Consider the following 23,842-nt stretch of genomic DNA (forward strand, 5'->3'; position numbering starts at 1 on the left):
TTTTGGGCATCCCGCCCACTAACCCCTACCCCACCCCACCCCTTGGGCACCCCCCCTATGCCCTAACCCCTACCCCTACCCCGCACCCTTCCCTATCCCCCCTCTACCCCGACCCTTTCCCTCCTCTAACTACCTCTCCCTCTCCCTTTCCTGCGTCGTCCTCCCCTCCCCTCCATCTTCTCCTTCCCCTCCTCATTCCCTCCTCTCCCTCCATCTCCACCTCCTCTCCTTCCCATTCTGCTCCTACCCTCCCCTCCTCCTGCCTCTCCACCCTCTTCTCCTTCCTCTCCACATCCCCTCCTTCCCCTCCACTTTCTCCTTCCCTCTCTCTTGCCGCCTCTGCAGCGCCTCGGACCCGCCTCTACTGCCGCTCTCTGCGCCTCCTTCCTTGCCAGCGCCGCCCCTGTTCGCCGTGCGGACGCCGTTGCAGCGCTCATCGTAGCGCCTTCGCCAGCCCCGCAGACGCCCCGCCATGCAGCCTGCGCCGCCCCTGGGCCTTCCTCTGCAGCGCCCACCATCGACCAGCCGCCGCCATCCACCCCTTCGCCCGACGACGCCTCGCCCCCCCGGTTCCCAGTCAAAGACGTCCCGCCGTGCCGCGTCCTACGCCCCGCCCGCCTCCTTCCTCGCCAGCGCCGCCCCGTGCCACCCCTAGTCGTCAGGAGGCCGCCCATCGCCGTCGCCCGTCAGGAGGCCGCCCCAACCCGTCGCCCGTCAGGAGGTCACAGCGTGCCATCGCCCCTCGCCGCCGCAGCATGCCGCCAACTCCGCCACCCTCCGCCTCACCGCCACCGCCTTTTCCTATTCCTCCTCCTCCTCTTCCCCCTCCTCCTCCTCCCTACCTGCCATTAGAGGTTAGTTTAACTAACCTAACCTTAGTTTAACTAGCCTAACCTTAGTTTAACTAACCTAACCTAACCCCCACCCCACTAACCCTAGTTCGGTTAGTCCTAACTAACCCTAGTTAGGTTAGTCCTAATTAACCCTAGTTCGGTTAGTCCTAACTAACCCTAGTTAGGTTAGTCCTAATTAACCCTAGTTAGGTTAGTCCTAATTCACCCTAGTTAGGTCGCTAACCCTAACCCTAACCCTAACCCAACTTAGGTTAACTAACCCCCTTTAGGTTAGTCTTCACTGCCTTAGTCCCCCTAACTGACTTATCTGACTTCACCTAGACTAACCTAGTTCCTTTTGACTAACCTGACTTGACTTAGTCAGACTTACATGACTTACACATACTAACAGGACTTAGCTGACTTAATTTGACCTTACTTACCAGACTAAGCTGATTTAACTGATTTAATTAATTTATAAATTAATTTCCACCTCATAAAAATTCAAAAAAAATTCTAAAAATTTCCTTCGCTTTTTGCCAATTTTTGGAAATTTGTCAGCTGGAAATTTCCAACCCCAAATTTCTGACAATTAAATATTCCCCAATTTATCCCCCAAATTACCAACAAATGTAGAAAATTCATTTAAAAATAGCAAAAAATTCTAATAATATTCTAACAATATTCTAAAAAATTCCACTCACCCCCCTTGACCATTTTCCATTTATTTTTCACTTTAACATATTTTCATACATGGCACCCCTATTTTAAAAAAAATAAAAAAAAATAAAAAATAAAAAACCAACAAATAACAATTAACCATACAAATCCCCATCTTATTTTCATACCCTCAATTGTGGATATTTCCTCCATGGCTGTTCATGTGCTCTATATCTTGATTTCATTCTTCTTATTATTCTTATTAAAAAACACAAAAAAAAAAACAAAACAAAACAAACACCAAACCAAACACAAACCGTACATAATAGCCAATTCAAATTCAACTTCCATTAACAAAAAAAACAAAAACAAAAACAAACAAACAAACCAAATAAACGAAACCACCCTATAACCCCACCATAAATACACCTAACATATAACCCCACTCCCATCCACAATCACACCTTAAAAATTCATTTCAAATCAACAATCCCGCTAAGATGTTTTCTTTGTTATTTCGTCAGTGGTCTTTACTTTTCCTTTACTGGATTCACTTCTTTTGGGGAACTCTTCCAGGCATTACATACACATCCCTTCCAGGTATTTATTTTATGTGCTTTATTTATTTTCATTTCCCCCTTAATCACAAATTAATTGTTAAAATGAACTATTTATTCACCCATGGTTTCCACGCGCATTCGCACTCAATACGCACATACTTTTTAATTAAAATACACTCGCCGTTCACTTAGCACGCGCTACGTGCGCTACAGAGACACTTTAATTTTTAATTCAAATGAACCAGCCGTCACAAGAGCACGCGCTGGCAAAAAAGCGCTCCACATCACCTTAATTTGTAATCAATGAACTTGCATTTAGAGACCTAGTCTGGGTATCGAAGTCCGGGATTCGAATTAAAGTACCGTTTTCACCTAATAATTGGTAATTAAATTTATAATAAGGAACTGTCATTTTCTTGCTAAGGTTTATCACTTAATAAAAATTCACCCATTTCTTAATAATTTCTTAAAATAAACCCTTCATTAAATTAATTCCCCCTCACTGCACTTCATTCCCCTTTTTAACGAACCGTTTCGTGGGATGGGTATGCGCAGTCATTGGAGTTATTTCCATAGTCAAACACTGGTTTATCAACGATGTAGTCTTGATATGTGTCAGATGTGGTATTGTTTTGGTTTACTGTCTTTGTTACGGTTACGGATACGGTATGTAGTTTTTTTTCTTTTATTGCCTGATACGGGGTTCTGGGTGTTTGTTGGATGCATAGCATGAAGCTTTCAGTCGCATATGTCTCGAGGTCATGTCGAATTTTTTCTAGGCTGTGGTTTGCTTGGGGTTAGTTGGTCGAGTCACGTTTTATTGTTTTGGTTGTTCTCTTATCCTTGGATTTTTTGTCTGTTGCTTTGCAGGCATTCTCCTTGATTGTCTATGTTTGTGGTGTGTGTGTAACCATCTGAATGGCGCCTTCTCATGCTCCTCCCCCTATCCAGTACGTCCCATTAGTTAGTAGGGATTACTCTTCCCTACTTACTTTTGAGCCTCTCACGAAGGCGGGACTCGCTGCTTTTGTGGTTACTTCTTTTCCATTGCTTCCAGAGGATCCGTCGTTATGTGATGAGTTTCTGGCCTCTTACAGCAAGAAGACAGGACTAGTCCAGGGCATTTCTATGACTTTGACACCTTGAGGCTTAGGGAAGGCTCTGTCTCTTCCCTCCAAAGGTGAACCTTTTGTTACCACTCGTCAGCTTTTCTCTAATGAAGAGATTCTGAAGCTGTTGCAAAAGCAAACAAGGAAAATGCTGGATGTTAAGAAGGTGATCAACTCTTCAGGAGTTTCCTTTTCTATGATCACTGATCCCGTATGAAAGACGATCTGTCAGTTTCTCCGGAACAGGTTTATGCCTGCCAAAACGCCATCCTAGTACTTGTCCAAAGAGCTTTTTACAGCTTCCAGGATGGTGTTGAAAGGAGTTGCTATTGATTGGAGCACTTACCTCCTCACTAAAATGGATCAACATTTCGTCAAAGTCACCATGGGTAATGTTACCAATGTCACATATGGATCATATTTGTCTGCCTTCTTGACCTATTCAGGTTTACTGAAGACTGTGCCTCCACCTCCTCCATCAGATCCAGTACCTCCTCCTCCACCTTCAGATGAGTCAGAACCCATTGACATAGAGGATGAGGATTCTCCACCTCCCCTAGTCATCCAGCGCAAACGCTTGAAGCGGGTAGCGGATAAAGCTCCTTCCGTCCTTCCTTCAGTGCCCATTCCTGCTACCTCTGGCAGTGATCTCCCTGGGTATCTCACTTGTAATAACCTGTTCAGAGCACATCGAGAAGGATCATTGGACATATCAGTTCCCTCCCTGCACAGTCTAGTCTCAGGAGATGCAATTCCTTTCCTCTGTAAAGATATTCAAAGTTCCATTGAATTGTCAGTGACAGCCTGTGTTCAACAACTGTACGTGTCCTTTTATGAAGAGCTCATGCAGTCTAAGGACCAGTTGCATAAGGCAACATCCGAGTTAGCTTCTGCTAAGGATACCCTAGCAGATTTGTTTAAGAAAATGGAACAACAAACCCAATTGGTTGCCACCCAAAGCGATGAGATCTCTTCTTTGAAGATCCAGTTACTAGAGGTTCAATCACAGGTTACTAGCCTTTCAGAGGAGAAGGCACGGATGTCTAGAGAAGAGCGGGAGTTCCAAGCTATCTTAGATGACAAATTTTCAGCTTTACAGATTACTAATGACACAGTGGCATCCCAAGCCTCCCAAATCCAGCAGTTACAAGATCAACTCGCAAAGTCGCGCTCTGTTCCTCCAAGCCCTAATGTTCCCTTGATTCCTTCTCTTTCACAGCAGGACTTGGCTGCTCTTCAGAGACAGGCTACCTTGTGTCCTCTATTCCAAGATAAGGTTGAAAGATTGCAGTCTAGAATGGACTTGTTACGGTCTACATTTGAAGAGTTTCAGGAAAATGTTTCACTAGACTATTCTTTCTTTGTCCACTACCACTTACAGAAGTTGGTCTTCTACATGAAGCTTTCCACGATGGATTTATCTCTTCCAGAGGATGGATGGAGTGGGGCTTGGTCTGCTGAGTTGCTGACAGAGGTAGTCAGGATGGTGTTTGAAGATTCTGTCACGCCAGGTACCATGTTGATGTCATACATGTATCTACGAGGAGACTTGTTAATTCCCGATGAGGTGGATATGGCATGGTATGTGGGGGATGTGATTCTACAAGCCGTTTTGTATGTCAACCATTTGGAGTTGCACATAGCTGACATGTTCCAGAGTTACTCCTCCAAAGTGGCTGATTGTCATGATAATTACTGGCATCCCATGATTGATTCTGTGGTCCTGAATCAAAGACAAAACACAGCTCCTATCTCTGCCCAGAGTACTAATCAACTGAGGATGGATCTCTTAGCATATCTTTCCAAACATAATCCATTTGATGCTACCTTCTTTGATGCCTATCATCGACGATCTCTCTTAGGACCTTCTATTCCTACCCTCCTCTATTACCAACAAATGGCTCATTGATATGCTATATATATTTCCCTTTGTCAATCTAATTCCACAACTATTTTACCCCTTCTTTTCCAACCTTCATCTTTCCCTCAAATTCCCATTTTTACATATTGTTCCTTTATTGAGGATAGGGTATTTTCCCCTTCTCCTCCCTGTCCTTCTCCATCCATTCATGTACCCTCCACATTTCCTATTTATCAGTTAACACCCTTCCTTAGCGATTCCCTCCAAATTTCTGCCACTCCTTCTTTAACCTTTTCTTCCTTTTATGATTTTTCCTATCCCTCACTTCATCCACTTTTCCTTATTCCACTACCCTCTCCTAACACTTCTATATCTCAACCACCTCAGTTGGTTAGTGATTGTGACGGGTTTGATAATCAGATTTCCAGAAGAAGGGGATGGAGTTCGGATGATTGCCTTACAGGACCTCAGATCAATTGGCCAGTAATTCTAGGAGAATGGACAGCTTTCAGTCAAGCTTATCAGAACTATGTTCATTTTGCTCAGCAGTATTCACAGTCTGCCAATCCTTCAGTGAGATTAACTGCTCACTTTGCTTGGTACCTGGCGTATATGCATAGGCACTGTCATAATGATTCCAAGCCTATTCCAAAGTTGTGCATGAATGTCAATGTGAGCATTGATTCCCAACAGCTGGATATATTGTATTTTCATGCCCTTTGTTTGCCTAGCAGATACTTGGTCCTGTTGGAAAGGATGTGCTATCTTCAGTTTTTTCAAAATCCTCCCAAAACCTTTGTAGATGAATCCTTGTCTATGGATCGTTTCCGACAACATCAATCTTTCAAGAGGGATCATCTTCATTGATACCTTTCCAATGTATGGTGGATGCTTTTTAATGAAAAACTCTCTTTTTGGAGGAGTCATTCAGATGGTTGTGTTGTGTATTCGTGTTTGTATTGTGAGTTCATTTATGTAAAATGAACGTGGTGGTTTCCTATTGGATTTCGTGTGCGAGCTACATTTTGGAGAATTGTGGTGATGGGGTCGTGGTTGCAGAGTTGAAGCTGATGCTGATGAAGAAGAAGAAAACTCTTATATCCTTTATAAATTTGTTGTGATTTTTAGTTTGATCAGAAGTGTTAATGTGTAAAGGGTTTTCCTTTCTTTGTATTTTTATATCAGACACAGGTTATAAGTTGGGGTCGTAATGGATGGATTCTTTTTTAGGAGATATTGAATATCAAAGTTGAGCTTTTCCCTGAACTTGTATTCCCTTTTTCTTGGGTCGTGAGGACGCTTCCTTATTAAGTGTAGGAATATGTTGAGTGTTCAAATGACTTGTTTTTTGGCTGATTTTTGTTGTTTTTGAGAGCTGAATGGTTGATTTTATGAGATGATTAATTGGTTTGGAAGTGATTTGAGAGTGTTTTGGATGATAATGATTGAGTTTTGGAAGTTCATGATGTTTATTGGTGGTTCTATGATGTTCTGATAGGTTCTGATTGATTCTGTATACCTTCTGTTTTGTTCTGTTTTGCTTTTGTTTTGGTCTGTTTTGTTCTGATTGTCTTCTGTAAGGAGGGATGGAGTATTGATTGATGAAGATTGAGATCTTGAGAAAGCTTATTGAATGGTTTGTGAGAGTTTGGCATGGTTTGAGAATGAGTTATGTGGTTTTGATAACCTTCTGTAACCTTCTGTAGGTCTTCTGTAGAGCTTCTGTCTCTGTTCTGTTCTGTTCTGTACTGTAGCTGTTCTGGTACTGTTCTGTGACTGTTCTATATGCTTCTGTATGTGTTCTGATGGATGAGAGTGTAGCTTGGGAAAGTTTTCTAGCCTTGGAAAGAGGTGAATACAAGTGCAAAAGAGCTGGAAGAAGTGGAAGAAGTAGCTGCTGAAGACTCAAGTGAAGACTAGAGTAAAGTAACAGTAGTGAGCTATGAAAGGACACTGTAGTGGCTCTAGTGACTCTTCATATCAGACATACCTCTTAGGAGGGGTATCCACGACCTAAGAAGGATTATTGAGGGTGATTTTTGAGAGATTGTAGTGAGGATATGATGTATTATTAATGGAGAGAGAGAGAGAGAGAGTCGGAGATAGTCAATTCTACTGAAACAGAGTGATTATATATGACAGATTGAGAGAGAAGACTATGAAGATATTGAAGATGAATACTATGTGATGTATTTCCATTCAAAGATGGTGTATTCCTTTGCTTTTTTTGTTCTATTGATGGATTTTGTGAAGATATTGAAGAATATGGTTGATTCTATCAAATCCGTGGGAGGTCTACATGATGCTGCATGAAGATTTGTTGTGCCTGGTGTTCTTTTCTTCATTGTGATCATATGAAACATGATAAACAAGCTTGTTGATGTTACAAGATAGATTTTCTTGCAAGAGAATTCCCTTTTCCTTGGTGTTCTTCTTGGGGCTCCAAGATTGCTTATTGATCAAGCATTTCAAGCCGAGCGGCCATGGCTACCTCTCACATAGCCAATGCGCAATGCCTACCTTACGGGTGTAGTGAGCTTACCTTGATGCTCGATCAAGTTCCCTCCTCTCTCTTGCACTCCAGTAGCTCCACGATCCTTGCGGCAAGCTCAAGCAACCTCAAGCCCTCTCCGTCAAGCTCCATTTTCTCCATAGCCGTGCGAGAAAAGAGAAGAGAGGAGAAGAAGAGAAGATGAAGAGAGAAGATGGGGAGCTTCTTCTCCATGATCCCTCACTCTCACACACTCTCCCTCACTCCCTCACACTCCCTTAATCCCTCACTCAAGCACAAGCAAGAAGGCAAAAAACAAGAGAAGAAGAAGAAGAAGAAGCTTTGGCCACACACAAGAATGAGCTTCTCATTCACTTTTCAACTTTATATACAAAACCCTAAATCCCTTTTGGGCGGTCATCCCCTTATCCCCTTTTTTACATGGCCGGCCGTGGCCTAGGCCCTTTTTCCCATTGTCCTCCTATCTTCCTATCCTTCCTACTGCCCATCTACCTTTACAAATTGCGCAGGTGAGAGCTCGGCACTCCTTAAATTAAATCACGATAAGCTTGTGCTCTTTTACAAAAATATTGACTTGCACTTTTTCTTGTGCGTCTTTCTCCCTTATTTGGGACTTTTGTGCGCTTCTTGTGTTTCTAGATTTTCCTTGTGCGCCTTTGTCTTCCATTTCACTTTTCCTTGGCCTTTTTCTTCTACTTTAGCTTTTCCAAATTTTTCACCTTGTTCGTCGGACGGTTAACAAGGAGCTTCCCAAGTGGTCTTCCACCTCCAAAGAGTGGTCCTTCGCGATCCAACATCACAACAAGGGGTTCTTCATCGCTAGGAATATGTTGTAATTGACGGTTCGTTCTGACTATAGAGCCTGTTCGTTCTAGGAGCTTCGCCTTCGTGTGAGACGATAAGCGATTGGAAGCCCTTAATCTCAGCTTTGCTTTGATACCATTGGTGCGCAAATCGGATGTTAGATGCATATGTAGCGAGCGTTAGAAGGTCCCCAAGAACAAAGAACTCTACTTAAGATCAAAAAGCAAGAAAGAAGATTTGCATGGCATGAGACAAAAAGACAAATTGGGTACAATCTCCCCCCATGCCTTGTGTGAGCACTTCACAAGGCATGTATTTATAGATTTTATTCATCTCAAAGCTAAAAAATAGCCCAATTTTACAATAAGCATGCTTTAGCTTTTGTGTTTGCTTTTGTCCAAACAAAGAATAAAGCAGTTGGGTGTCCCAAAAGTCGAGATGTGCCCAAATACAATGTCCAATAATGAAATATTTAAATCGTGCACCCATGTGCATACAAAATAATAAATATTTGTCAAGTGCTTCAATAAATAAGCGTGCCTAAATAAATATTAGTGCCACGTCTTTAATGATAAGACGCATGCCTATCAAAAATGATCATTTTTTTTAGGTATTTCAAATACACACTATTGCCTAGTGCTTCCCAACACCACCACTGCCCACTCTAAACATCAATTGAAGCATTCACAATTGTTAGAAAATAATAAAATTAAACTGAAAAAAGTGAATACCTAGCAGTCTTCAGCTACAAAAGAAATAAATTGGTTGGAACATTGTCCTAACCTTAATTTAATACGAGTGCACTCTAAACTCATAAATGTCCATTAATTTAAATATGTATTTTGCAGAATCACCTGCTATGGAATCACCCACATGCACATTAAATCAACATGATGCCCGAAAAGGACAAGCGTCCCTATCAACTTCTCGCACAAGGAATCCACCTTGTGTACAAGCCCCGACAAATAAATATAATTTTACGGAATCCACTGCAAAACCTCATGTAATCCACCGTGGTCTCACGGAATCCACCGTGGAATATGCCTCCTGGCATCATTATCTGAGAGCAAATTGGTGGCATTGCCTTTGGGATGAATCATATGGGAAAGGTTGAATTGATATAATAAAGCTATCCCCTTTGAAAAAAAGAATTGTTTTTCTAGAAAGATTATCTTCAAATTTATTTTGTGTTGTGTGACTAAATTATGTGAATGAATCTTGTGCCTAATAGATTAATTAAGGAACTTGATTTATACATCAAATTAAATATGCTTGGTAATTAAACAATTGATAATTCTATCATGTAAGTGAACTGGGAGGGTAAATTCGTGATAGATCCATCCTATGTTAGAATGGCTTCTTAGTAAACCAAGAGGTTCTTGTTAAGAATGATAGACTAGGAGGAATTAGGAAGGGATGGACAATGATTATCGTATAAAAATTGCTATTGATATCGACCTTATGTCATTATAGGAGGTTGGGTTGAGACTTTACGTAATGGGAAGAGGGGTCAATATGCTAGTTTCCCCTTAATTTTCACTCTCTTTGATTTTATTGTGACAAGGGTCTACTTTGCTTTGGGTAAAATCACTTGTGCAATTTCCATTATCAACACTTGATAAATTATTACATGGCCTTAATCTTATTTAGGAATTGTAATCTGCTCGTCAAGCACATTTTAGCGAGCCATCGAGAAACAAATCTAAGTGTCGTTGCCTGGAACTCCCATGGAATGTTTCAAAGTTTGTCGCCTAGAGTTTCCCAAGTCCGCCTCGCAACAGAATGTTCATGGCAGAAAACCCACTAGGATCGACCTGAAATTTGGGTTTCTAGGGCCAAGGTCTCCCGACAGTATTCTAGCATCGGGTCTTTGACATCCTACTTTACGCAGAGATACCCAATCTGAAGCAGATCCATACCGCACTTGGTTCAAAGAGAATAAAAAACGAGAGGGATGTAGCATAATCCCATTTTGGTCCCCTAAAACGACACAAATAGGGTTCTAACTTAAATAATACGTAGAGGTCGAATGATGGTAAAATGTTGTGAGAAGCCTCCCAGTTTTCTGGGACCACCCTGTTGTAGGACTAACCCATCGGGGGTCCTGCACACCTCCTTCCCTTGATAGCTTCAGTTTTCTAATTAGATCCTATCACATTTATGTGTGACATTCAAAATCAACTTCCTTAATTAGGCCTTTTACAGAACAGGGTTCGTTTGCATAATTTATAGCACCGACACAAAAATAAAACAAGCAGTCCTTTTGCCAAACAAGTTCAACCAAGTTCCTTAACTTATCTTCAAGTTAATATTTGTCTCCTGCCCATACAAGACAATTATATATCCCCTTCTATCCAACAAAAGTACCCCTTCTGCCCTATGGGAGTAACTGGTCCATATCACATGGCACCACAAATTCTATCATTTATCTAGAATAGGATCTTACAACTCCCTAGACGTTGGGCTCGCGGCACTCCACAACTTCGTTTTCGGACTTGGCAAGGGCTGTCCAGAGCTTCACCTCACCCCAAGCAGCCTAAGAGTGAAACACAATTTCCGTGGTTGGCCTTTTCACCACTCAATCTTGGGCCCGTGAATCGAGCAGTGCCCTCTCGGGGTAATCCGCGGTGTGATCTTGGAGATGATCCAGCCATGCAAAATATCCTTCCTTAATTAATCCATTTAGGAATCAAGCATGATCAAGGTAATAGGCCTAATATCATCTTCTAGTGAAACATTCGTTTATTTCCCATGGCTACTTGTCATTACTGGCCCTTGCCATGTAGTTAGCATCAAACACAAGCACTTGGAATAATTATCCAAATCACACAATCACTTTAATGCAAAAGCATTTAAGGTGTTATTCAATCATTCAACAAAAACAATGGTATCCTTTTCTCCAACATTGTAGGAATAGTCGCGATAACCTTTCCATTGCATATCTACTCACCGCCTTGGGATGAGGAGTGGTTTTACATAAAATTTACTTAACACACCCTTCATTTGGCTAAGGCATATGTTAGGGTTTCAAACACTGTACAAGACATAAGTTCTACTAAACACTTACATCGATTGATGACCCAACCTTCTTCCCTACAAGTACAAAAGCATCGATGTTTCCTTTGACTTAGGGTTTCCTATTCCTTGAGCTCTTCGCTTGCCCTAAGGTTGTTGTTGCATCTAGCCCAACCCCGAATAGGACTGATAAATATATTTTCTATCCGACGTATCTCAAGGCATCATAGTTATTATCCTAATGATTGTTGTTTGCACTAGCTATGTATAACTTCAAGAACCTAATGAACTAGTAGCTCGTGATATTAGCAAGACTTTAATGCAAGGTCAATTTGTGTACCATCGATGCATGTGTCATATAATCTTTCCCATGCATGCACCGACTATGTGCATAACCCTTAAGTAACCTTTATGTTCTTTATGCCACGTATGACTTCATCACGTAGCACTGGGATGCAAAGTATTTGAGTATATGGGTTTGTGTGAACCTCAATGCGCCATATGCATAAATCTATGGGAGGCCATCTATGGTTGCGGAAAGAATTAACCTATGATCCCCTATGAGTTCGTTAAATATCGAAAAAGATAAGTTCAGGCTACTTGTTGAAATGAATTCATGCGCATGCCTATGCCTCAATGAATAGCGGAGACGGCAATTTGTACATGGATATTCGTATTCCTAGAAACGCCATGACTAGTGGCTCCATTGTTGGATGCGGGATTACTACTGATGCGTGTCTCCCTCCATTTTTGGGACCATACTTTTGGCCTATAAATCACTCTTTTCTCTCGTCAGAGAGATGGTGTGCCGGTGTGATTCTTCTCGAAAGGATTAGACTTGGGGAGATGGAGTGTTAAACTCATGGGAAGATGGAGAGAAGAGAAACATGTATGGTCACCCTCTAAGGAGGGGAAGAGGAATGGGTTCCTTCGGAGAGTCTCTCACTCACTCTTTCTCTCTCTCGTCGTCGTCTCTCCCTACCATGTCAACTCTTCTTTCCCCCCTCGCCACGTGTCGGTGATGGTAGGGGGAGATTAGAAAAAAGAATTTAAACTAAGTTTATTGAAGGGAGGGTTCACATGCAGGAATGGGCGGGGATATTACATCCTCTTCCCCTTAAAGAACTCGAGATGTCCTCATCTCGGAAGAACTAAGGAAGACAAGCATTAATGGGGCTTAAGGCTTGTGGGTTAGGACCCATCACACATTCGTTGCGACACTCCGGATTACTCATAACCTTATGGTATTTTAAAAAAACTACTTATTGTATTAGATATATCTGAGTTTGGATTACAAGAGAAAATTTATTGTAGTTACATCTCATGAATATCTTCTAGGTCTTTTTCCTAGGTATCTGATATATCCTGAATCATTGGAGCTTGTATAACTTCATTCCTTATAAGTTCGAGTTCTCCTTGAGTCTTGTTGGGGCAATTGACGTAGGTATGTCCAATGTTGTGGCACTCGCAGGATCAATGTTTAGGGTGCTTTGGACATTCCCTTTTGAAATCACCTAGCTCCTTGCAATAGAAACCTCACGAAGCTTTATCACTTGGAGTCACAAGATTCCTGGTCATCCTTGGCAGAATTTTCTTCATTAGACAAATTGCCTTATGATCCTTTTAGCAGATCGAAGTGGTCCTTTATCTCAAAAACTATGTTCCCAGATTGTCTTTCCTTAGTTTGGGACTGAGCTCCATGGATAATTGGCTTCGCTTGTAATACTAAGGAATACTTCCAAGTTTCGACATTCTGGTAAGACCCAATCTATATTAGTTGAAAACAAATGACTTAAGGGGAATTCATTGCAAGTTCTAGGCTCAAAATAGATGCAACTCATATTACTTAGGTTAACTTTAGTTACAAGAGTAAAGTTTATTCGAGTACAAGTGGTATTTCATGTTGATAAGATTTCTAGGATTTCTAATCATCTTGAAGAGGTATTGTAGGTTCTAGGTTTTCGTCTTCATCTGATTCCTCTATATATCCAAAAACTGCACTTTCGTAGCTGTGTTTCCTTGGAGGCTCCATATCTTCCGCGGGCTTAAGTCGGGGCAGTCTGCTTGGATGTGCCCTAGCTCATTGTAGTGGAAACATCGACGGTTGGGACATCTCCTATGGATGTGGTCTATCTCTCCGCACAAGTGGCATCTCTTATCCTGATCTAGAGAATCATCTTTGCTACAATTGCTCGATTTAAGTTCTTGGATGATTGGAGTCACTCGAAGTAATGCATCTTGCAAGTTTGTTGGATGCATTGCTTCAAGACTGTGGTTTAGAGGAGTGTTCAGGAAATGACAAAACTTGGACACTTGCTGCGCAATATCCATAGGTGGTGCGCATTTTAGTACGGTTACAAACTTTGAATAATAGCCTTAGTTCTAGCTGCTTGAGCTTGAAGAATTCATTCATCTTGAAAGTCTGATAGGTTGGGAGAAGGTATCATCCGCATACAACATCTTTTAACTAAGCCCAAGTAATAGCGCCTTTAGAAATACCTTGATCCTTGCACCGTTGCTTCCACAATAATCGAGCATGGTCAATTAACTTAAGTTTGGCTATCATTGTTAAACTCGTGGGAAGATGGAGAGAAGAGCAACACGTGTGGTCACCCTCTAAGGAGGGGAAGAGGAACAGGCTCCTTTGAAGAGTCTCTCACTGACTCTCTCTCTCTCCCCCTCTCTCCCTATTCTTCTTATTCTTCTTCTTCTTCTTCTTCAGGCAGCTCGTGACCGCCTCACTAGAGGATACTCAGCATTGGCTCTTATGGAGCGACAGTGTCACCACGCACATTTCCAGGAGCCCCGCACCAAGGGGTGGCTCTTTGATACTCTAGTCACTCCAGCACTGATGTATGGAGCATTGATGGAGAGACATCAGGTGATCATGATATCTAGATTGATTCGCAGCAAGCCCTCAGTCCCACATGACATTGTGCAAGCAGAGCTTGCCACACCGCCCATGCTAGTCGAGGCATTATTTCAGACAGTCTGCTTCCTACACAGATTTCAGGATATGGACAGAGATCGCATTGCATATAGAGCATATATGGCATCTCAGGAGATGGCTCGAGCGGGGGATACCACATCATGGTATGCACAGACTAGAGCTTGGTTTGACATACATGGGCTGGACATTGATAGACTCCCACCTTTTCTATATGATACTCAGGCTCCCACTTACACCCTCTCTCTCTCTCAGAGGAACAGAGTCATCAGACAGGAGATATGGCATATTTATATACAAAGGACATGGGACAGCCCTGCACAACCACTGCCATCGAAGATGGCACATTATTATACACAATTCTTGAGGATATCAAAGCAAGGATTCATAGAGATTCCGAGATATATGCAGATCTATATGCCACATCGATTGAGAGTTCTTATTGGACAGCTCAGGGTATCATCACATCAGCTTATGATTGAGAGTGGCAGAGCCAGTGTCATCCCGCGGGAAGAGAGGATATGCCCCCTTTGCAGATCAGAGGTGGAGAGTGAGGAGCATTTTGTTCTCAGATGCCCGGCATACTCAGATTTGAGATCTAGATACACATTGAGTAGCTCACTTCAGGGATGTATGACTGATATGGATCAGAGATCATTTGGCCGTTTTCTGAGAGAGGCATGGCACATCAGAGAGCAGAGCACACAGCAGGTCCTAGTCAGAGAGGGGCCCACCCAGATGACTATTACACAGTTCTTTCAGACAGACAGAGTGAGAGCTACTGTACCAGCCTCCAGCCAGACCTCCGGGCTCACACTACAGCAGGCTGAGGACCAGCGTACCCGATGCCGCACGAGGATCCGTGGGTTTCGGACCCCAAAGCCACACCGACAAGAGATCTAGAGGATTCTTGATCTACATCGACAACAGATTGAGATCCGACGACACTCGACACATTGGATCTCAGATATCCAGTTTGCTCTTTCTCCACTGTCGATGTACCACATCCTGCATCCAGGAGGGATCCCCTGCTATTAGCGACTTCGATGACTACTACTACATCCCAGGATAGTATATCTCCCTACATCTGTTACATATACACATCGCACCACTTTATCACAGCCGACAGTTGTTCCCCTATCACATCCGACATTTGTTCCCCTTTTGTAGCCATTATCTGGAGTACCAGAGCTACATACGCACATACACATACACGACAGTTATCACACTCACAGCACCGTATTTTCAGTTTCCAGTTTTTAGCTTTTTATTCAGCACTTTTATTTTGGATAGCTGGACCTCATCAGTTGTATCACAGTTTGTCTCATAGGCTAGTTTTGGTCTTTAGAAGACGTTAATATAACTTTCTTTCTTTCTCTCTCTCTCTCTCTCTCTCTCTCTCTCTCTCTCTCTCTCTCTCTCTCTCTCTCTCTCTCTCTCTCTCTCTCTCTCTCTCTCTCTCTCTCTCTCTCTCTCTCTCTCTCTCTCTCTCTCTCTCTCTCTCTCTCTCTCTCTCTCTCTCTCTCTCTCTCTCTCTCTCTCTCTCTCTCTCTCTCTCTTCTTCTTCTTCTTCTCTCCTTTTTCTCCTACTCTTATTCTCCTCTTCTTCTTCTCTTCTTTTTCTCCTCCTCTTGTTCTTCTCCTCTCTCTCTCTCTCTCTCCCTCTTCTTCTTCTTCTTCTTCTCCTCTTCTTCTTCTCTCTCCTCTCTCTCTCTCTCTCTCTCTCTCTCTCTCTCTCTCTCTCTCTCTCTCTCTCTCTCTCTTCTCCCTCTCACCCTCTCTTTCCCTCGACAGGAAAGGGGGTGGCAAGAGGAGGTCTATTTGCTCTTCGCTTAAAGGGGGGGGGGGGGGGGGGGCGGATGCAGTGAGGAGGTGGATTGGTGGTGTTCACCACCCACCACTTGTTGCACCGCATGGTGGTCAGGCAGACTAGTCAAGGGCCTAGGGAGGAGCGGTAGCCCCATGGCCTCCCCCTCCACTTTATCTTCCTCCATGTCTTCCTCATCTTCCTTTTCATTGTTGCCATCTGCCTCCCTCTTTCATCATCATCGGCGTCTTCTTCCTCCTCATCCACGACACCCGTCGTCGTCTCTCCCTACCACATCAACTCTTCTTTTCCCCCTCGCCACCTGTTGGCGCGATGGTGGGGGGGGGGGGGGGGGAGATGTTCACATGCGGGAATGGGGGGGACATTACAGGAATGCTATTTCTAGGTCAATCCTTGTGGAAATGGGGCAAACCTTGTGAGGTAGACTTAAGTGATCCTAGGATACAGACTCCATGATATTCCAAGGGAGTCTCAAATGGCATCATCTAGGTTTTGGTCTACAAAAATTGTGCCATCAAGGAAGTGTTAGATATGCACATTAAATGTGGTATCATAGCAAAATAAGAATTGTACTTAGTAAAGCTCAGATAGAATTCTTTGTATGCCTATCTAACGTAAAGAAATTTGATTTAATGACCCCTATAAAAAAATGACCTATTGCTACTTAATGGTGGTATTTGTTTCAGAGCAACGAAGCCTATTAGACATTCTTAGCTGTAGAGGTGACCAACCGCCAAGACCCACAGATCGTTTATTGCTTTAAGCATTCCAAGCTGAGCACTAATGGCTACCTCTCACATAGCTGATGCACCATCCATCTCTACGAGTGTAGTGAGCTTACCTCCATGCCCAATTGAGTTATCTCCTCTCTCGAGCACTCCGGTAGCTCCACGATCCAAGTGCAAGCTTCAAGCGAGCTCCATCCTCAAGCTCCATGCTCCAAGCTCCATTACCACGAGCAAGAGAAGAGAAGAAAAGAAGAGAGGAGAAGATGGAGAGCTTCTCCTCCTTGGTCTCTCACCCTCACACACTCACTCCCTCACACTCTCACACTCCCTCTCTCAAGCACACAAGCTCAAGCAAGAAGAAGAAGAAGAAGAGCCACTTTTGGCCACACACAAGAATGAGCTTCTCATTCACTTTTCAACTTTATATACAAACCCCTAAATCCCTTTTAGGCGGTCATCCCCTTATCCCCTTTATTACATGCCAATTGTGGCCTCTAGACCCTTTTTTCCATTGTCCTCCTATCTTCCTAGCTTCCTTCCTATTGTCCATATATATTTACAAAGAGCTCGGCTATCTTAAAATAAATTATGATGCACCATGCACTCTTTTACAAAAGTATTGACTTGAAAACCTTTATATGTGGCCTCTCCCTAGGGGTAGTGCGTCTTCATATCGTGCATAAGACGTAGTTTGATTAGTTTGGGAGACAGGTTGAACTCTAAGCAAGCTGCGAGTATTGTCCTGCACTTGAGGACCCAAACTGTGTATATATTGTGGTGCATATATTATTTGAGTGCTCATGCATATTTAGATATTACGTAGTTAGAAGACTACTGGTCTAGTTCCTTGTAGCAATATGTGGATGAAGAAAAATTGTCAATGTTGAGGAGAAGTACCCATGAAGGTGTATGAGACATCCTTTGTGTTGTGACAACACGATGTAGCATAATTAAACACATTAACACCTGACTTTTGGTAGCTAGTAGCTACTGGGCTTGCTCAACAAGTACGGTGTACTTTCCATGGCCATTCGTGCGTTGCTTACCACGATCGATTGCAATGGTATAGAAGTGGAATGCAAAAAAGAAATCGTGCAAGTGGGTCAGAGTGACAAGTCTAACCATAGGCAAGATAAGCTCCCTAGGTACGTCCTTCCTTTGATGTGCCTTGAACAATTGTGGGGGATGTGTAAAAAGGGGCTAGGGGATTAGGGATGGAGCTAGCCAATCGACTGGACGCACCCAACATGAGGACCCCTAGGTGTTGTGCTGTGATTGTGAGTGCTTTTTCTTTTTTTTGGCTTTGTTGCTTTCTTTCTTTTTTCTTTATTTCTCTCTTTTTTTTGGGAAAATAGAACCATTGCAATATGTTGAGGCTATCAGTCTTTCATTTGGACTAGGAAATGTAAAGAGTCAAAGGTTGTGGGAATGGATATTACAACAATGATTGTGTTGCTAGCCTCGTTGCGAGAGGAACACTTGTGGAGATGGGGAGATACACCTGAGATTTCGCGAAACCTCTTTGTAACATGCGATGTCGATACAATTGAGGTAATAACTGTCACAAGCCAAATGTAGAGTTTGACTTAGAAAGAGAGAATACTCAATGACTATACTTCGGGCCCTGTGATGCGGGCGGTCTGCAGGGGTGATTCTCACTTCCAACAGTGAGGCTTCCATCATGGCTCTTTGTTCTTGGTATTTCTGTTGCTTTTTCTGTGATGGCTCCATGTGGGGTTGGTGGTCTTGTGGCATCTTGGACATTGAACGCTTTCGTATAGAGACTTGTGCATCATGTATCCACTTGATAACTCGTGAAGGTACATGCAAGTCATTTGTTCAATTATAGTGAACATGTGCAACACAAAGAGACATCATTCATCCGAATTCCATGGTGTTGACTTATATGCATATCACATGTGCTTGATTTTTGTTAAAGTTGTGAAATATATTAAAAATAGATATTAGAAAGTTTGCACAATTGGAGAGTCTGTCCCTTTTAACCATTTAATGACAAAAAGTTGTGGCTAGAAAGCATTTGGTAAGCATTTTGTACAAAACAGGGGCTATTCTATTTCTATGAATTAGGCCAGGCAGGGGAGATATCGACTGGGACCCAAATGGTGTAGTCCTTGGTCGCTACCATTTCAAGAATGCTTTTAAATAATTCATCAAATTCCCTCTTGTTTTTAGCTTCCTTCTCTTTCTTTGAGCACTTGGTGCCCGAGCGTCCGGTGAGGGCTACACGGTCGGGGTTGCCACCCCCCAAGCATTCCCTTGAGCCTTTGTTCTCCTGGCCTGGGAAATTTTTGGCCTGCATCCTGGGTGATGCCGCTTGGGGCCTCTTTTCGGTGCATAACTCTTAAGGGTAGGCACATAGCGCTCTGATGGAGGAGCTTGTGCAGTATGCTCCCTCTGACGGTGGATAGCTTCCTTGCAAGCCAACTACATTGTGTGCTCCATGACGGCTATTGTGGGGGAACCTGCAAAAAGTGAACCAAGGGTTAGGCCCTGAGGCAGGATAGAATTATTCACATGAAAGGAATCAACAAGTAGATTATCAAGTGCATATGATGAGGAGAGGTGAGGTAAGGTATGCACTAGTCATTGAAGAGGGACAACTTCTTTGATGATGTTAGTCCTGCCTCGACTACGGGGTGTATTCTAGTCAGTAGCAGATCTTTGCTCACTCCCAATTGCACAGACTGGTTGAGATGGAATGGGGCATGGCTTGTTCCAAAAGGATGGATTGAAAATGAGAAAACCTATAGAATGGGACAGTGCCTCCTGTACACCCTCAGAGGTGTTGGTCAAGGCTTCCCATGGCAGCCATGAGGATTACATGCCCTTTACTTGGAGGTGGGAATGATCACATGACTTCTAGACATGTGGTGAGAAGAGGACCTTAGGAGCTTATCCTATCAAACCCAACTTTTCTCCCTGCGCTTGACTATCATTGCTTGTGTGTGTTGGCATTATCTATACACAGTTACAAAATTCATTGTTTATTTATGTACATATTTATGGATGCATATCACTTCGTGAGGATAAAAACCAATTGTAGAACTCAGGATTGTAATGGAGTGTGGCACATGCATCTAGTACTCGTGGCAACCTACTTAATAACAACATGTATTTTGCAACATTGAGAAGCATGGTACCTTGTCCAAGTCTACTCATAACATGTAGCTCCTCCTCACTGAGAACCTTATTAGTTAGAGAGTTCTCTTGGCTAATTTCGGCTAAGTCCATACCCCAAATGGCAGTCAATACTAGGAAGGAAGTTGGCATCACATAGGTTGGGTCTCTTTGAGACTGCCATTTGGCCAATTGCTTCTCTGAGACTGTGGACTCCTAGTTCAGTCATTGTAACATGGTTTTCAAACCAACGTTCTTCAAATTGACTTCAGCCCTTTGATTGTTGCTTAAGTTGCTCCATCTCTAAGAGATTTGGTTGGCAAAGTACTTCGTTGAATGTCACAGTTAAATGTAGTTCGTCAGCCTCAAAGATGAGTTGCACGCACTCATGCAGGAGCTTGTCATAATGCTTATTAAGATATTCTTGCTCTTCCCAGGATAGAGGAAATGTCAAATATTCCTCAAGCTGCTCCTTAGGGAATGTACCCATGTCTAAAATGATGTAGACACATATGAATAATTTGAGTTTAGCATCAAACTCAGTCAAGCACTTTGTGACACTCCTATGTTCTATGAAGGCTTGCTTGGTAGCCATCTCCTGTAAGGTTCTAGGATTTTCTCTAGGCTTTAGCACAGCTGGGGGGTTGGGTTTAGATGAGAAAGTTTGGTCAATGTTAGGATTGCTTATGTCCTCAAGGTTTTCATGTTTCTCTTGAGGCTTTGCTGCTATTGTGTCATGGTTTCCCTTGGATGTGACTGGTGTAGTTATATCAGCCTATTGTGATAGTGTTGTATCCACTCTTGACTGGTCAATATAAGTTTTGTTGTTGGTGGATTGAGTGTTGCAAGCAACCATTGATGGTAATGGTTGCTTTGACTTATCAGAACACACGGATGTGTCTGAGGTCTCACCGCTGTTAGGAGAGATGGCCATGGATTCCTTAGTGAGTGGACTGGATGTTTTATTCTCAAGTCCTTTTGTGCTCTTGGTCTCCATCTTCTTCGTGTCCCCAACCACTTGTCATTGTTTTTGCTATTTTCCCCTCTTTTTCTTGGTCAATGAAGGTTCATCTCTTAAAGACTCAGGACCCTGAACTAGGTCAGTTGTTGATATTCTTGGTTGGGCCTTAGCTCTCTCTTTCTTTAGTGTGTCCTCATGGGACGTAGCTGAGACTTGGTGGACAGCCTTGCTAGGTTGATATGCTTGGTTGGGCCTTAGCTTTCTGTTTCTTTGGTGTGTCCTCATGAGACGTAGCTATGACCTAGTGGACAGCCTTGCTAGGTTGATTGGTCAAATGCACCATCCCCTTGGCTACCTTCGAGAGATTTCCCCTCAAGCCTAGGCTTGAGGTGCTTTGACAGTGCTCAAGGTGTCAAGGATGTTAATTGCAACACCTCTTCTATTGGAAGAGAGGGGGAGAGATAGAGTGGAGCGAAAGATGAGCCTCATCTCATTATTGTTCAACTAGGTTTAGGTAATGTATGTCTGTGGGAGGTCTGAGTAGGCATCACCTCCTGTAACGGCATTGTCAGGCACTAAAAAGCCTGTTTTAGATGGGAGTTCTAGTGACCCTATTTTACTGACCTGCTAGATGGCCGTTCTAGGAGTTTCTGTTAATTGTGATGTAGTTAGAGAATCCTATTAAAATGATGATATAAAGAAGCACAACCCTAAATATCTTAGAGAAAATCTATGAATTACGAAGGTGTGTAAAAAGGGGTTCTAACCCCTGAAACAATCAAATAGAAATGAAAGAAAAATCTTTGAGCAGTTCTTTATCACCTTGCAAATGTAATGTGTCCGCTCCTCAAATCACGGGACATGTCTTAGCAGCCCATCGAGAAGAGAGTCTAGAAAGCGCCGCCTGGCACTCGCAAGGAATGTCACAAGGTTTGCGATCTAGGTCCTCCCAAGTCTACCCTGCACAGAAGTATCCTGCCGTTCCCACTAGGATTGACCTGAAGTCCGGGTTCCTCGTAGTCGGTTCTTCCTAACAGCCTTCTAGCGTCAGTCTACAACTGCTCCATTTTGCGCAAATACAACAGGACCAAAGCAGACTCATACCGCACTTGGTTCAAAGAGAATGGGAAATGAGAGGGATGCATCGCTCGACCTCTCTGTTCGTAGTAGGGCATAGTCCCATTCCCGTCCCCTAAAACGATATGAATCAGGGTTCTAACCAACATTGTCTAAGGTCATCGTCCGACTTTTCCTAACATTTCTCGTTAACATTTCCTTTGAGGAAAGCTCTCGGCTAACTGAGACCGCCCTTCCGTAGGATAGACCCATTGGTCACATCCACCACACTTCCCTCGGGGGTTGTTTTAGTTATCTAATTACCTACCACATTATGTTTGACAAATAAAAGCAGCTTCCTTAATTAACTCGTTAATCACAGGTTCTTTTACGTAATTTAGGGCACTGACATGAAGACAAGACAAAACAAGATCAAACACTTCCTTAACTTATCTTCAGATTAATGTTTGTCTCCCGCCCATACAGGAGAATTAAGTGTCTCTTTCTACCTCCGCAGAAAAATCCTTCCGTATCCTTGCAATAAAAAAAACCCGAAGGTTTATCCTACCAAGATTTTGCCTTGTAACTAGTATCAAGGCCTCGAGATCCCATCTCGAGTCATGTAGAACACTTGTGTAGGGTCCGAAGGCATTGGGATTTACAGCCAGAGCCCCCCCTAGCACCCAAGCGTCCTCCTACGCCAAGTAATTTCCATGGAGAGACCTCTCGCGGCGAGTTCGGTCCACACTCCCGACATGGATTCATAACCCCCTTGGTTAGGGTTTGGCGGTTCGTGGGGGTAGCTAGCGCCATCCTTCCTTAATTATCCCTTTAGGAAATCATCCACAGCTGTAGCAACCAACCTAATAACATTTACTAGGGAAAACATCCCTTTTGTTCCCATGGCAATTTATCCTTATAGTTCCCACCATGAAAATATAATCACTTGGATATTCATCCAAAACCACATCAAGCAATCACCTTGTTTATGATCCACCAATCCTTAGTAATATTCTCTCCTCTTATCAACACAACTAGTCGATATTCACTTGGAGATACCCTTAACCAAGCATAACTTGGGTCAACAATCTATTTAGAGTTAGGTCACCAGCTTCTATTAAGCTAGGAGCGTATCCATTTGTGATAGTCTACAGCAGATCGATAAAACAATTCGCAGACAATTATCCTTAACCTCTTAACTTCTTTTGAAGCTCTCTTCCCCTTGGGTGTTTCCTTGTGGTAACTTAGTCCTAAAAGTATTGACTCGTCAACCCAGGCAACAGACAAGCCTTATTCTCAACCCATCCAGGAGCCTTTTATTCTTCCAGTTCTTTACTCATCTCTCTCTAACCAAGTAAAGTTAACACACTTGGCAACGCAAGACTTTTCACCTAGGCCTTTAGGATACATTCTAGATGCATGTGTCCCTTCCATCTCTCTTAGTGCGGTACTATGCTGAATTCTCCAATCAAACTTACCCATCATGCACATGGTGCGTTTAATATATTAATACATCCTAAACAACATTTAACTCTCTTCATACCTGGCAACGAATACTTATTCCTAATGCACTGGATCTCATGTGACTTGTGTATATGAAAGTCTAGGTTTCTATCCATCGGTGCAATTGCATCCTATGAACGGAAACTAACATTTCATGTGTTTAATTTTTATGCAGATGCAAATCATGATTTTTATTGGTTAATTTAAGCATTGCTCTACGCGAAGGTCTATCATTTTATGTAAAAATTTATGAAAACCTTATCATTTCATGTGCGTCAATCCATGAAGAATCCATTCTATTTGTCCACTTGACTCCCTTGCAATCAT

General features: G+C 42.8%; 1 pseudogene; it reads left to right on the forward strand.

Annotated features, from left to right (window-relative positions):
• The first annotated feature begins 755 nt into the window (after positions 1 to 755).
• LOC148028989 (uncharacterized) lies at positions 756 to 16,843 on the forward strand (annotated as a pseudogene).
• The last annotated feature ends 6,999 nt before the right edge of the window (positions 16,844 to 23,842 follow it).

The sequence above is a fragment of the Lygodium microphyllum genome, chromosome 11 (assembly GCF_053477565.2).
Source record: "Lygodium microphyllum isolate KBCC chromosome 11, Lygodium_microphyllum_v1.1.10, whole genome shotgun sequence".
Classification (NCBI taxonomy): domain Eukaryota; kingdom Viridiplantae; phylum Streptophyta; class Polypodiopsida; order Schizaeales; family Lygodiaceae; genus Lygodium; species Lygodium microphyllum.